The sequence below is a fragment of the Arabidopsis thaliana genome, chromosome 4 (assembly GCF_000001735.4).
Source record: "Arabidopsis thaliana chromosome 4, partial sequence".
Taxonomy (NCBI): domain Eukaryota; kingdom Viridiplantae; phylum Streptophyta; class Magnoliopsida; order Brassicales; family Brassicaceae; genus Arabidopsis; species Arabidopsis thaliana.
Window position 1 is genome coordinate 7,354,335 of NC_003075.7, and position 10,651 is coordinate 7,364,985.

The following is a 10,651-nucleotide window of genomic DNA, read 5'->3' on the forward strand; positions in this document are numbered from 1 at the left end:
CCGTTTGACCAAAGGCATCTGATAAAGAGATAAGATTTATTGCGCAACGCAACGGTGGGCTACTCTAGAAATGCCACGTGGTTTATGCCAGCCAAAACGAAAGAGATTCTTCTTATTTTGACGTTTGTTTTTTCTTACAAAATACAAAATTGTACGTTTTGTTCTGCTTCTTTTACATATAAAACTTTGTTCTTAAAATATGATGTTGTTGACAGATGAAAATTATAATATTTCAGGCTCTGTTCAAAAGAAAATATAAAAGACTTGATAATCAATGACGAGATCATGAATTGAGCTTTACGAAACATTTGTATAGGATTCAATATTTTCCATAATAAAAAAATTCAGTCAGTAAATATACTTTAAAAAAATATGTTCTGAAAGAGATATTGAATAGGATATATAGGAAATTAGGAAAAATAATCATTTAACATAGAGTAATTCACTAAGCAGTTGTAATAATAAACGTACCAACTATTCGAACATGTGTAAAGTAATTACCAACAGCTAACTTTTGCTAACATTGTGTGTGGAGTAGTTGAATTAATCATCCCAACGAATTTAGTTATTTTTAATATAAATAAATCCTCTGTCCTCTCAATTATGTAATTAAATTTTAGCAACGGCTAGTTCATTTTGTTGTTTGTGCAGATTCTTTCACCGATCCAAGAATTATTTTGGACGTATCTTCAGTTTTACGATAAGCATACATTTCTAAGTTTACTGATCAAAAAGTTATGTAAATTTGCTCAAGTAAAAAACAGTAAATTAAACCATGAACATTGAAATAGAGAACACATTTTTAACCTAAAGAGAACATTGAAATATTTCACTCCATTTATTGTTGTCTAAATCTTTTCTATCGGCAAAGTGTGATATAGATTATGCATACACGTATAATGGACCAAGTTGACAAGTGGGGTGGACACACGTGGTCCAGTATGATTCATGGTTTTATCTTTAATCATGCATGTATCAGAATGAATTGCTGAAAATGATCCAAAATAAAGACATGTCTTTAACACAAACCCAATATCTTTCCTTATTCGTTTAGGTCCAGTCCATTGCAGCAGCTTTGTTCTGGTTTGGAGAATTGGGCCGGGTCAGGGTCCACTAAGTGAAATAGTGGTTGCAACAAATAACTTCTCTGATGGAAACAAGTTAGGAGAAGGTGGCTTTGGTTCCGTGTACAAGGTATAAAGCAAATATAACAATTGACCTCGTAAATAAGATCAGAAGTTGACTGATACTAGAAAACTTTTGTTTTACTTTTACTCAATCTATGATTTTTAAGGTCTTATTCAATCTAGGAGTTTATCCATGTTGGTCAAATATAGTAAATGATCTTTTTTTTTTTGGTCAACAATATAGGAATGATCTAGTCCTCACTTTTAATACGGTATTGTCATAATGACTAATTCCACAATTTCTCAAAGTTTCACCTTAAATTATACTAAAAATATTTCTGATTGATTTTGACCGGAGGAAAAGCTAAAAAATGGGATGGATGTTGCCATCAAAAGACTATCACCAAACTCAAGAGACAAGGTCTATTGTAGGCTTTTAGGATTATGCTTTGAGGGAGGGGATATGCTCCTTGTTTATGAATTCATGTCGAACAAGAGCTTCGATTTTTTTTTGCTTGTTTTTTTTTTTTTTTTTTTTGTCAAACTTTTGCTTGGTAAGTTATAAGATATAAGAAATTGTTTAATGAGTCTCTGTGACTTTCTAACATTTTTTTCTTTAGATATATATATTTTTTTGTGGCCGTAGATTCTGTTAAGTGTAAGGAATCGAACTTGACAAAAACGTACGGCTACAGTACATAAGACGGCACGAGGGCTGCAATATCGTTTTTTTTTTTTCCTTTTTTTTAGTAAAAGGTAACTTAGTTATTATAATTTTGACAAAAAAAAGTATTCAGCGAAAGGTATCTTAGTAAATAAAATCAGCCAAAGATAAAACTGTAATGAAAGAAGTAATAATGATTTTGATGTCAATTCAACACAATGATGTTATCCGCTACATCTATCTCCACATCATGATCTGTTGCGGCGCTTAGCCTAGTGTTTATTTCCTTACTGATAGGTTTCAGAGGCCTAAAGTTCTTCCTCGGCATTCGAATCAGCGGTTGAATATCTAAATATGTCTATAATGACTTCTTATTAACACTCTGATCGTATGGTTGAATATCTAAATATGTCTATAATAACTCTACTTTGCTTGTTGTCAACAGCAGCTTCAGAAATTTCTTCTGAAGTGATGGGATCATTCTTAGGCAGTCTATCAAGCATTTCTTTGTCTGCATCAACAAAGCTCGTTCCCTTTGTTTCAGCTTATACTTGTTCAGCACGTATCTTTTCTGCGTACTCATACTTTATCGCATCTTCCATCTTCTTAACCCGTTTTTCCACATGATCACGAATTCTTTTATGAGCAGACTCAGTATCAGAAGGGAAATGGATATTCAGGTCTTTGCAGGCAACCTCTTGGAAAAGTATTATTAGAATAGGAATGCATATATTCCTTTCTGTATTTTAGGAATCTTCTCATTAAGCCTCTAACGGCTACTTTGTATATTGCTATGTATTTAAACCCTTTGTGAATATGTCAAGGAACTCATCAATTGAGATTATACCTATTCTAATATGGTATCAGAGACTCTTCTCTAAACTCTAGCAGTCATCTTTTCCTCATCTTTTCAGTCTTCTTCTTCGTGTTCTCTCTCTCTCTTTTGCTCTTCGCTTCACTTTTCTCTCTGTATCTCTAGCTCTTCTCTCCAATTTTTTTTTCTTTGTCTCTCTTGATCTGCACTTAATTCATGGCGACAGTTCCTCCACCAACCGCTACTACTCCTGCTGCGAGTCTCACTCAGATCCGTGCTCACATCCCCATCACTCTCAACATGGAGAAGATGAACTACGATTCATGGCGCATCCTCTTCGAAACTCATTGCCTTAGTTTCTCTCTCACCGGGCATATCGATGGCACCTCCCTTCCCATCGGACCAACCGACGCAACATGGAAGCAACTTGACAATACGGTTAAGATGTGGATCTACGGTACCATTTCAGAATCGCTCCTCAACTCTGTCTTAAAATCGCAGTGCTCTGCACGCGAACTTTGGCTCATGCTCGAGAATTTATTCCTCGACAACAAAGAAGCCCGTGCAATACAACTGAAAAATGAACTCCGAAATCTCTGGATTGGCGATCAATCCGTTCATGACTATTGTCAAAAACTGAAGTCACTCTCTGATACGCTCGCCAATGTGGATTCCCCTGTCTCAGATCGCGCCTTAGTGATGCACCTTCTCAATGGACTTAGCTCCAAATTTGATAACATCATTAATGTTATTAAACATCGTTCCCCACCTTGCTCTTTTGGCGATGCCAGATCGATGCTCATTGAAGAAGAATCGAGGCTTAAAACCAAGCTGCAATCTCTTCCTAACAATGATGACAACGCTTCTTCACCACATGTTCTTCTTGCCTCTTCTCAACAACAAGACTATCGCTCAGTCCTCACAAACCAACAATTCCAGTACGGTCGTGGCGGAGGACGAAACAATCGAAACAATCGCGGAGGAGGTCGAGGAAACAGAGGTCGTGGTGGTGGCGGCAACCCTAACTACAACGGCGGTAATTGGAGCTCTGGAAATCAAACATCAACTTGGCCCAACCAACCTCAATGGCCAAGTTATCCACAATGGCCCAATATGCCAATTTGGCCCACTACACCACCTCCTCCACAATTCTATGGGCAACCAAGATTTCACATTGGCTCTCAACCACCAACGCTGCCACAACGCGCACAAGGGATTCTCGGTCACGCACCTCCATCAAACGGGTCTGCCTTCCTCACCTCGGCCCAACCAATCACCTCTCCAGCAAACACAGACATAATTCCCACTACGCTCGCAAATGCATTCAACACGATGACTTTCTCGGATCCTAATGATGTTGGATGGTACATGGACTCCGCAGCTACAGCTCACCTCATGGCTCAGCCAGGTACACTCTCTTCCATCACCTCATCCTCTAATTCTTCTCTTCCTCTCGTCACTGTCGGTAACGGTTCCACAATTCCTGTCACTTCTTATGGTCAAACAACAATTCCATCTAGTTCTCGTCCCCTTCACCTCAATAATGTTCTTATTTGTCCTCAAATTCTAAAAAATCTAATTTTTGTTCGTCAATTTACCACTAATAATCTCTGCTCTGTTGAATTTGATCCGTTTGGTTTTCTTGTTAAGGATCTTCGTACCCGAGCACCTCTAATCTGATGTGATAGCCAAGGCCCTTTGTACTCTTCGTCTTCAACGATGGCCACCCATCTCCCATAGCCATGCTTGGAAACAGCAAGAATCAGCATCCTATCATGTTCTTCCTTAGAAAATGCTTCACTTCTCAAATTGTACTTTCTGATAAAGTAGTCAGAGAAAACAGGTTTGGTCGGATTGTTGTCCAAAAATTGACACTTCTCCTTTACTAGCATCATAAAAGTCATGCTCACTAGTAGCTCGTCACTTCTTATCCCTTCTTTGGGAACTCCATCTTTAAAAGTTTTAGGATTATCGTTAGGGTTTTCGGCAATGTGTTTCAAAAGTAATATTCCATACTTATTTATCTCGTCATAGGTCTTCATGTATAAGGGATTAACAAACTCCTTCCAATCAAAGTTTCCAGTTCCATACCTCTTAAACGTACGTAAAAAGATATTCCTTTCAGTCCCGCTAAATCCCAGCACCATGAGAAGAGGGTTGCAATATCTCCATGAGATTCAAATCCAATAGGATGTTGTACATTTATGTCCATCAAATAAGCAAAACAAAAAATATGTTTAAGCAAAATTATTTTTTTTTGGAGCAAATTGACTTATACGATAATTTTTCTTAAATCTATCACAAATAAATTAAGTATTTGAAATGGCACAATTTGACATAGATGGAGACGAATTTCCCATTGATTTGGTTTATTCTACAATTAGAAGAAATAAAATGAGAAAAAAAAAAATATTGTCGAAACTAAAAGAAAGTAAAAAACGAAAAAAAAGAAAAAAAACAGAGCTTTCATTGTCTTACAAATGTTTTAAAATATTTTTAAAAAAATTTCAAAGTTAAAAAATTGTTATGAATAAAGATGGATGCCCATTATAAGGCCCATCATCTAAGCCCATCATCTAGATGTTTCTAGGGTTTTACCCTTTCCTTGTACTCCTATATAAAGAACTCTTTATCTCAATGGAAGAACACACTCATTTCCTCTATCTCTTTCTCTGTTTATAACACGTTATCAGCACGCTCTAAAAGGTAGATATAGAGATTCTTACATTTTTTTAAGAACTATGTTTACTTATCGACTCATGGTTCATAGTATTTATTTTCTATTATTGAAACAAAACAATATGAGCCGATCGATGATTATAGTATAGATCGGTAAAAGCATGTTTTCAATGATTCAATAAAGAAGAGAATCATGCTTATCATTTGTTTCTATAATTACTATCGCATGATTCAATGATTCTACAAAGAAAATCGTTAAAGAAGAGAATCATGCTTGTTAATTGTTAATTTTTGTGATTTACTATTACAATAATGAATATATAAATTACCAATTTTATAATTATATAACTAATTTTGTAACTATTCATAGCCCGGTGGTGGGTGATGCAAACATGTATTAATGTTTTAGCATTCCAGTTTTGAATAGTTGCATCTATATTCAATATCATTTTATAAATATTATATTGTCTAAAATCCATTTATGATTGATATGATATCCCTTATTTAACTCTTTTGATTAAAACGTTATACATATCTTATCACTTTTAGATATTGACTTTTCCATATTAAATATTTGATTTCCATATATTTGATTGTGTTATTATTATTTTTACTAAAAACGTTGCAAGATAATTTTTCTTTTTATAAGATTCCATATATCTAAATCTTTGTGTTATTATTATCTAAATCTTTTTATAAGATTTCCATATATTTGATTATGTTATTATTATTTTTACTAAAAACGTTGCAAGATAATTTTTCTTTTCATAAGATTCTTTTCTCTAAATCTTTGTGGTATCTAAAAAAAAAAAAAAAAAAAAAAAAAAAAAAAAAATTGTTCATGGTTTTGCCCTAATTTTGCACGAAATCATTTTACCCAAAATCTTGCACGAATTCATATTAGCCTAAATAAAAGTTTTGTCAAGATATATGTAAAATCCAGATTTTGCACAAAATAGTTTTATTCTGATTGGTTTTACAATATTGCATTAAAATTGTATTAGTATATCATACTTGATTATTTTATGAAATAAATTGATTGATAAATAACTTAATTTAAAGGTATAATCACTTATAAAAATTTTCATGAATGACTAGTTTAATGTATCTTAAGAAGATATCATATTTTTGATGGTCAAAGTTTTTTCAAGAACTTAAATTATCACCAGAAGTTGAGAAAATAAATATGGTAAAAAAAAAAAAAAGTAAGAAAACTTTCTAACGATGAAATAATCTAGTATATCAAATAGTATAAAATCTTATTAAAAGACTCTAGAAGAGCATATACATTGCTTTCTATGGGAATACATCGATGCGGTATAATTCTCCAAATCTTAAAGTTAATATGATGAGAGATAAAATACATTATGATTCTAGAGTGGAATTAAAAACGAGATGGATGAACTTGAAGTTTCATCATTTCGAGGAGGAGAAGTAATGAATCTCACATGGATAATAAGTGACATATCCAGAAGATTATGTTCAATCTTTGACTACTAAAGATCTAAAAGTTGTATAAAGCAATTCTTATACGAATGTGGTATTAGATAAAATAAGTTATAATTAGGTATTACTGAAACTTCAAGACTTGAAGTCTCTTTGTGAATATAACTCACATTGTTAAGAGAATATCTATGATGCAGAGATGGTAAAACAGACGCTTAAACTTTTACGCAAGTATTGTTGTCCTGTAGACACAATATTTTGAAAGAAATTTTGGAACTATTATAAACTTAAATCGAGTGTTTTTCAAAGGCTAAGAAAACATATGAGTTATCGATGATAAGTAATACTCATATACTGAAGTGAATATAAGATCTTACATAGTTAGTCAAATTTAATATCGTTTATACTAGAATATAAAAATTTAATTATTATCTCGTTATTGTTTTATTAACATATGATTGATTATTAAAATAAATGGAAGTAATTTTGATTATAAGATCTCATTAAGGGAGTAACTGATAAGCAATGAAAAGTAAATTAAAAGTTTTGAAAGAACTAGAAGTTTCAAAAGAATTAAAAGTTTCAAGAGTATATTTGGCTTAACCGGATTGGTCATCCTGGTTTAATGATGATGTGAAAGTATTGAGAATTATGTAGACATTAGGTGAAAAACCAGAAGATTCTCCCTAATGATTTATCAAATGTTACTTGCTCAGAAAGCAATATGATAATGTGATTTTTACCAGTGTAAGTAATTTGGACTTTATCTATTCGTAAGTATATACAAGGAGATGATTATGGGTTGATCACCCACTATATGACATTTAGATACCTAATGGTTATAAAAGATGCATCGATTCAATGGACGCATTGACTCGATTGTTGCATCGACAAGAAGGTCATATTTATCCTTGTTATAAACCCGCAACATAGAGTTTGCGAGATTACTTTCTTGATTAAAGTACAAGAGTATTTCAGTGTTTATTTATAATAACCATTATTAGATATCCGTTGGGATAAGTGTTTAACATTTTGAAATTCATGTTCATACACAAAATGGTTTAGTAACATCGATACGCATCAAGCCAATGAATAATTAATACTTTTCCCCATTATTATTGGTTTTGGGTCAGAAACCAAATAGTTTTCATCTAAAAGCTTTGAATGTGAAAAGTGCTCCATCACAGCACGCAGAGATGAACCCTCAAAGGAGGATAAGAATACATGTTGGATATGAATGATAACCAAGCCATCCTAGAAGTATTTATATACCGCTCGTTTTGAAGACTATCATATTATATAGTCAGCTATTCCAACATAAGGGGGAGAATGTATACAGCTGGTGAAAAAGATAAATAGAAATGAATTATCAATGATCCTCGGAGTAAAGAATGTATATTAAGAGTCCAAAAGCTAATTCAATTACAGAATTTAGCGTTGTAATTGCCAGACGCATTTGCTGACCCAAATAAAGTGATGAAGTCACTTATACCAGTTGTAAATTTAAATGCTCCAGAATATAATGAATGTCCTGTAAGGAGCAATTTCAAACTGCTATTGAGTCTTAAGATCGCATGAAGCGTAATAGACCTTGGTTCCAAATATAAATATCCTCGTAAAAGTGAAGGAGCACAAAATTAAAAATGACCAAATTGAGGAAATAAATATTTTGATGATCTCTTGAAGAGAGTGAATAATCTCTAAAAGAGACATAAACATGACAAATGAAACATTCAAGTACTTGACAATGAAGAGATCTAGCTAGCTATGTCATGTCAAAATATAATGGAATCAAAAGCAAATCGACGTCGTAATATATTTGCATGCTATGAGCAGTTGATATTATAGACAAAAGAAGGATCATGAAAGAAAGTCTATTGAAAAGTGTATACAAAGTAATGATTAGCCAAAAATGGAAAAGAAGAAATAGACATATAATTATAATCTCTAGTAGAGATATTTGGACTAGTAGTCTATGCACATGATGTGTAAAACCAGTGGAAAATAAATGAGTCTTTATGTGAAAGAATAGTGAAATTAATGAGATTTTCACAAAGATAAGAAATGTATTATGAAGAAATATATTCTCTTGTGGTGGATGTAATATTTTTTTAAGTATCTAAAGTCTGGCAATAAGAGACGGAACACTGGATATGACATTTATATGAAATTCTTGAAAGATATAATCTCTGAAGGATTAATTATATGAGAATTATGTTCTCTAGAACTCTACTCGATCGAATAAAAAGAAATATGTAACATGACATATAATCATATAAATGTATATTTACGTTGAGTTTGTCAAAATGTATTGATCAAACTAATATTTGTTTTGAAAATCATTAAAACTCCTACAGAGTTATCATAAGTAATACGATGACAATAATCTATGATAAAATATCACTAGATAATGATATTTATAAGTCTATATGAAAACCATATAATTTTGATCATTAAGATTATGGTTATTAATTCCAACGAGATATTGTATTTGATTGAAAATCATCTCCTGAAGAAGATGTTTCCGAGGGGGAGATTGAATGATATGCGTGGATGTACCCTTTTTCCTTATCATAGTTTTTATCCCACATGATTTTTCTATGACAAGGTTTTTAACGAGACATTAAAGAACACGCAAATAATACACTTGATGAATATTAAGAAATTATATCAATCATCCAAATAAATATTATACACTAATGATATTTAGAGAAATAAATAAGATGATCAAGATGAATCATCTACAAGATTCATGAGCAGAACAATGGCGTTGTACTTTATCCAGAAATTTGTTCAAGAGAAGATTTGGCAGACTTATTCTCAAATACTGTTTATTCTCTGCCACATCTTCTAATCATGCAGAGATTTTACTAATTCATGAAGCTAGCCGCGAGTGTGTATGGCTAAGATCCATAGTTCACCATATACAAGAAGACTGTGGTATGTATGCAGGGAAAAAGACTCCAACAATTATGTACGAAGACAATGCAGCATGCATCGTACAACTCAAAGACGGATACATCAAAGGCGATAGAACAAAGCACATCCTACCAAAATTCTTCTACACACACGATCTACAAAAGAGCGGCGATGTACGAGTTCTACAGATCCGTTCGAATGATAATCTGGCTGACTTATTCACCAAGGCGCTACCTACTGCTACTTTCAAGAAGTTAGTCTATCGTATCGGATTACGCCGTCTCAAAGATCTCGACGAATATACTCATAAAGGGGAGTAATTGTATGTTGCACTCTTTTTCCCTTAACCATGGTTTTTCCCATTGGGTTTTCCTGGTAAGGTTTTTAATGAGACAGCATTTCAAATACTTTACGAGTTATGGTACTATAATGGTCATCAGGGGGAGTGTTATGAATAAAGATGGATGCCCATTATAAGGCCAATCATCTAAGCCCATCATCTAGATGTTTTTAGGGTTTTACCCTTTCCTTGTACTCCTATATAAAGAACTCTTTATCTCAATGGAAGAACACACTCATTTCCTCTATCTCTTTCTCTGTTTATAACAAAAATGATTTACTAATGTTTTTAAGGACTTTAAAAGAGTTTTAAAATAATTTTGAAAGGATTTACAAAAGTTTTTAAAATCCTTGTAAATCCTTTAAAAACTCTTTAACAACTCTTGTAAATTATTTTAAAACCTTTTTACAATGGTTTTTAAAGAGGTTTACATATGTATTTAAAGACTTTATAAGGATTTTAAGGAGTTCTAAAATGATTTACAAGTGTTTTTAACAACTTTACAAAGCTTTTAAAATGCTTTAAAAATTTTACAAGAATTTTTTAAAAGTTTTTATAAAGAATTACAAGAATTTTTAAAGAGTTCTAAAAAAATTTACATGGTTTTTTAAATGCAAATCTTGGCGGAAAATACTTTTTGGTGTGGAAAATTGTTTTGGGTA

The 10,651-nt window shown here is 32.6% G+C and overlaps 2 pseudogenes across 2 annotated transcripts; both read left to right on the forward strand.

Annotated features, from left to right (window-relative positions):
- Window positions 1–2,821: 2,821 nt before the first annotated feature.
- Window positions 2,822–4,309, forward strand: AT4G12423 (annotated as a pseudogene; the record flags this gene model as incomplete). The annotated part of the gene is made up of 1 exon: window positions 2,822–4,309.
- A 2,943-nt stretch (window positions 4,310–7,252) lies between these two features.
- Window positions 7,253–10,123, forward strand: AT4G12426 (annotated as a pseudogene; the record flags this gene model as incomplete). The annotated part of the gene is made up of 1 exon: window positions 7,253–10,123.
- Window positions 10,124–10,651: the final 528 nt, after the last annotated feature.